This window comes from Gossypium hirsutum, chromosome A08 (genome assembly GCF_007990345.1).
Source record: "Gossypium hirsutum isolate 1008001.06 chromosome A08, Gossypium_hirsutum_v2.1, whole genome shotgun sequence".
Lineage (NCBI taxonomy): Eukaryota > Viridiplantae > Streptophyta > Magnoliopsida > Malvales > Malvaceae > Gossypium > Gossypium hirsutum.
The window spans coordinates 97,443,543-97,449,540 of record NC_053431.1 but is presented as its reverse complement, the minus strand read 5'-3'; the positions used below and the strand labels follow the sequence as shown (position 1 = coordinate 97,449,540).

The following is a 5,998-nucleotide window of genomic DNA, read 5'->3' as shown; positions in this document are numbered from 1 at the left end:
ATATGAACATAGCTTAATTGTTGCATTTTAAATACTTATATCAAGTTTATGTTTATTTGGATTATAGAAATACCACTGAGTTTTACTCAGCGTACGGGTTTGTTTTTCGTGCGTAGGCTAGGTACTGTTCTATTTATTGTCGACTTAGCATCAAATCACAAATCCTGAGCTCAAGTGTGGTGATATTTCATTTTGTAATGGCATGTACCTAGGGAGTCTTTTGTTGATATTGTCTATAAGTCTGGTTATCTTAGTTACTAGTGAAATGATGCTTAAATATGTATATGGTTGTTGTTGAGGCTATGTTGTTATGTTAGCCTAGTTTATATTTGGTATGTGTTAGATTAAAGTTTAGTAGCTTAAATAGCTAAGTGATAGTCTAATTATGGTAAATGTGATATGAACGAAAGTCTTGAATGTTTGATGTGTTGTAGATGTATTTGAATATATAAAATGTAGTACCAATGAGGGTACTTTTAGGTGCACACGGCCTAGCCACACTAATGGGTGTCACACACGGAAAACACATATGAGTGTGTAACCTAAGTCAGAAAGTTATACAGCCTGGCCACACGGGTTGTGACCCCTAAAATCAAAATTTTTATAATTATTTCGTAAACTTCTAGAATTATTTCAAATTAGTCCCTGTCTATTTTTAAACTATTTTAGGGTCTCAAAGACTCATAATAGAGGCTGTAAGGGTAACTTTTACTATGAATTGGGGTGGATTAACAAACCTAAATTAAGTGCATTCCACTAACATCATCGAAGATAAATCAAAAAGATAATCGTAGATAGAGTATGAACCAATACTGTGATGCTAATAATTGGAATAGTCTTGTATATATCCAAATTTTGACATTCAAGGAGGGATAAATAGTGATCTGAGTGTAGACAGTGGAAGACTAAGTTTAGTAATGTATAAATAATGACAAGAGTATAGATAGTAGAAGACCAAGATTAGCATTGTATAGCATGAATCATTATTCGATTGTATAATATTCTAGTATGATATGATTTGACAGTTTCTAACCTGATCCTGTATATTATATTGTTAATTGCTAGTATGTATATGTGTAAATGTGTAATTATGATTGATTAATTGTATGAAGTATTAGTAATGCCTGTGACCCTAATTCGATGATGGAGAGGGGTTAAGGGTGTTACGAAAACCAGCCAATGTAGAAACACAAGCTCACAAAACCTGAGATTTTAATCACCGTGCTCCCATGATCGAACCAAAAATTATAATTGTAATAGATGTGATTACCTTTGGCCAATGAATATCCTTTACAGATGAACCATGTTTAATAGATTAAACAATAAGACTGATAAGAAAACCAAAATAATGAAATCCAAGATGTGAAGCTATACTAAATTTCTGAGAATACAACTCGTATTGAATGATAAAGAGATCAATGATACCTCAAATAAAATCCAGAAGAAGAATATCACTCATATGTATTGAAATCAGTTGTGACAGAGACAACATCAGTTGCAACAATTAGTAGAAGTAGAAAAATAGCTTTATATAAGTCTTATCGTCGAGTCTTCTACCGAACATAATAGAATAGAATGCCAAAGTAAAATAGAGCAATGTTGATCATTAATCAACTAGACTAACAATACCTTTGTCTAATGTTATAGTTAGCCATTATTCTCATATGAATCGAATCACATCTAAAGATAAACAATTGCATATGCCTATGAGGATAAAAGAACATATAGACTACCCAGAAGAGATCTTCGTAAGATACTTGACTATAACAGCTGCATTCAAATATATTTGCAATTCAGACACTAACTCACTGACTACCAAAGTCATCAAGGATCCCACATTATCCCATTCACTAAAAAAATCAATTTAGAAGAAATTCCGGTTAATTCATTCATTAGATACCATACTTGAATAAGTTGAATACCTGTGATTAACCTCTTCTTTAATAGTGGCGTTGCATATCCCGAATGATCTTTAGAAAAAAGATATGATATCTTTTCTAGAACTCTCTTTACTTGCTAACCCCTTCTCAACTCCGAACCACATTATTACTAATTCAATCATTGAATTCTATAGCTTCTCTTTGGCAGACTTAATCAACGTAAATCTTGTAAATTTCATTGTATAAGACTTTGAGGGTGAGGGGGTGGAGATTGTAAAGCCTCTAAATTTGACTCTCATATATACACATAAAATAACATTCATTAACAACACAACATTCTGAAATTTTTCTCTTACCTTTATGAGTTTTGATAAACCGTAATTTATACATATTTTTACCCCATATTTAACACATTTTATGGATGATTTCCCATTAAAATTGGTGAATTCGATGCTCTTAATGCTTTAATTTCATGTTTTATACTTAGGAGAGCATAAGAGAGCAAAAGGAACGAGAAATAGGCCAAAAACAGAGAAAAATGGGCCAAAGTATGAATTCAACACAACCTGGACCTCCTCACACGGGCAGACCACATGGCCATGTCAATTTGGTAGATTCGAATCACGACTCACACGGGCGTGTCCCTGCCGTGCCCAAGTTGAGTCCAATTCGGAAAAGGCCAATTTTGAGGGTTTCTAGGCATTCTAAAGCCTATAAATACACCCTAGAGGAGGAAAGTAAGGGGGACACACGGAGAAGAAGGAAGGAATTACTCAAAGGAAGCCGATTGATCACCATCAAGACTGAAGATCTCCCCTCAATTTCCCTTCAGGAGTTTTGGGTTTTCTTTACGTTTTGTATTCGTTATTCTTCAGAGATGTTTTTCTTTTTAGTTATGAACTAAATCCCCTAAATACCGAAGGGGGATGAAACCTAAGACGAATCTTGTTATTATTTTTTGAATTGTATGATAAATATTTAACTTGTTCTTAATTATGTGTTCTTAATTCTTGTTTTGATATCCCATGATACTGATTTAAGATAAGCTCTTATTCAGAGGAGGAATAGACCCTGTCTACGAGTACATTTGTCATAATTAAGCAGAGTTGTTCACGCGCCTAGACATAGGGTGACAAGATTTTTCCAGATTAGGGTAAAACCTAATAAGGGGATCCATAGATCAAGTTAATGCAACCCTAAGGTGTTGATTAGAGAAAAGTCTCAATTATTCAATCTAGGGATTAGACGTTATTAGTCTTGAATAGGGATAACAACATAACTTAGAGATCTCTACGAAACAAGTTAAATGAATAAATCGTCCGATTCGGAGCCAGAATAACAAGTACAGTCTAGGTGGATTTTTCCTTAGGTATTGCCTTAATTCAATCGTTTTCCAAAAGTAATCCACCAATTCCATTCTCTGTGAATTCTTAGATTAGTTAATTAGTTAGTTAAAACAAAACCCCCTTATTCTTAGGCTAGATAATAAAAGGACAGTCATTACTAGTACTTTTAGTTCCTTTGGGTTCGACAATCCGGTCTTGCTAAAACTTACTACTGTTCAATAGGTACACTGGCCTGCATCGCGACAATAGTTAGTTTCAAGAACGATTAATTATAAATATTTAAAACTTATCACACAAAATTGCGCGTCAAGTTTTTAGCGCCGTTGCTAGGGAACTTAGATATTAGGAACGCCCAATTTTTATTACTTTAGCCATTTATTTTTCTTGTAATTTAATTTTTATTTTATTATTATTATTTATTAATTTACTTTTTCTTTCTCTTGGCAGGTTTTTATAGTTTATGACTAGAAGAAACCCGTCAGGACCACTACTTTTTGACGAAGAAATCGATCGCACAGTTCGTAGAAACCAAAGAGAAATAAGGCAAAGCTTAAGATGCACAGAGAACGAGCAAGAGGATGATACTCAACCCCCAATCGAAGAGATGGCTGAAAACCAAGACAATTAGCTACCTCCTGTAATTGCGGTTAATCAAAATCCTACTCCACGCACTATGTATGATTATGCTAAACCTTCTTTAACAGGAACTGAATCGAGCATAGTTAGACCTGTTGTAGCTGCAAATACTTTTGAACTAAAACCTAACACTATTCAAATGATACAACAATTTGTTCAGTTTGATGGTTTGCAGGATGAGGATCCCAACGCTCACTTTGCAAACTTTTTGGAACAATGCGATACATTTAAAATTAATGGTGCTTCTGATGATGCCATTCGTCTTCGGTTATTCCCTTTTTCATTGAGGAACAAACCTAAACAGTGGTTGAACATATTACCACGAGGGTCAATCACTACTTGAGAACAAATGACCGAAAAATTTCTATTAAAATATTTTCTTCCGGCTAAAACGACCAAATTATGTAATGATATCTCTTCATTTGTGCAGATGGACTTAGAAACTCTTTATGATGCATGGGAGAGATACAAGGACTTACTGAGAAGTTGCCCTCACCATGGGTTACTGCTTTGGCTTCAGGTTCAAATGTTCCATAATTGCCTAAATCCTTCGACTCGGCAAATGGTTGACGCAGCTGTTGGCAGAACCATCAATAATAAAACACTTGAAGATGCTTATGAGTTTATAGAGGAGATGTCACTGAATAACTTTCAGTGGCAAGTCAATAATAAAACAACTGGTGTTTATAATGTCGATTCGGTCACCATGCTCTCTAATCAGGTAGAACTCTTGAATAAGAAAATTGATGGGTTTCTTAGTTCTTCATAGGTTCACCCAGTAATGCAGTACGAAGCAAGTGGAGGTGGATCAAGCAATTCGGAATACCAACCTTATGGCTACAACATGGATAACTAGCAGTTAAACTACATGGGTAATAATTCTCGATCTTAAAACAATTCATATAGTAACACTTACAATGTAGGTTGGAGGAACCACCCAAATTTCTCATGGGGAGGCCAACGAAATCAGAGACCACCTTTAGGCTACCAACAACCACCCTACCAACAAGAAAAGCAGCTGAACCTTGAAGAGATGCTCTCAAAGTTTATATCGGTGTCAGAAACTCATTTCTAGAACACCGAGATAGCACTTAAAAATCAACAAGCGTCGATCCAAGGGCTCGAAACTCAGATAGGCTACCTTTCCAAACTAATCTTTGAAAGACCACAAGGTAGCTTGCCAAGTAATATTGAACCCAACCCAAGGGAACAACTCAATGTGATTAATGTTCAAGATGAAGAAGGATTCGTTGAGCCTGAGCCAAAACCGAGGAAAGAAAATATGGTAAGCAGAGGCCAAGGTGAGGTAGATCATAATAAAAACAAATCAGTGAATATTGAATATAAAACTCGTGTGCCATACCCCAACATGACAGGGAAAGACCGCTCAGATGAACAATTTGGTAAATTCCTTAATCTCTTAAAAAAAGTACACATTAACTTACCGTTTATTGAAGCTCTATCACAGATGCCAAACGTAATGAAATTTTTAAAGGAGCTTTAGCAAATAATCAGAAGTTGGACGAGGCGTCGCATGTGGAGCTAAATGCAGTTTGCTTAGCTATTCTGCAAAATAAGCTACCGAAAAAATTAAAAGATCTAGGGAGTTTTACAATTCCTTGCTTAATTGATAGTTTAGATGTTAATAATGCATTAGCTGATTTAGAGGCTAGTATTAACGTCATGCCCTACAAAATGTTCAAACAATTAGGTCTTGGGAAACCCAAACAGACTAGGATGAGCATTTAATTAGCAGATAAAATCATAAGATTTCCTAGGGGTATTATTGAAGATGTGCTAGTTAAAATTGATAAATTTATATTTCACCTGGACTTCATTATTCTAGACATAGAAGAGGATAGAAACACTCCTTTAATTCTAGGAAGGCCCTTTTTAGCAATTGCTAAAATGATTATTGATGTTGGCACAGGTGAACTCACACTCCGTGTGGGAGACAAAACAATCACCCTTCAAGCTCGCAATTCTGGCAACACATCGGAAATTGAAGGTGATCGTTTAACCCATTCTACTAAAACTGACAATATGGTACAACTACTTTGTAGGAAATGAGTTTGAAGGAAGTACATGAGCCATTCTCAAGCAATAGTAGAGGACCTATTCATGATGAACGAAGGC

General features: G+C 35.2%; 1 non-coding gene across 1 annotated transcript; it reads right to left on the bottom strand.

Annotated features, from left to right (window-relative positions):
- Positions 1-4,259: 4,259 nt before the first annotated feature.
- On the bottom strand, positions 4,260-4,366 carry LOC121205701 (small nucleolar RNA R71). Its single transcript, XR_005900777.1, has one exon. It is a non-coding gene; the product is annotated as a small nucleolar RNA R71 (small nucleolar RNA).
- Between the last annotated feature and the right edge of the window lie 1,632 nt (positions 4,367-5,998).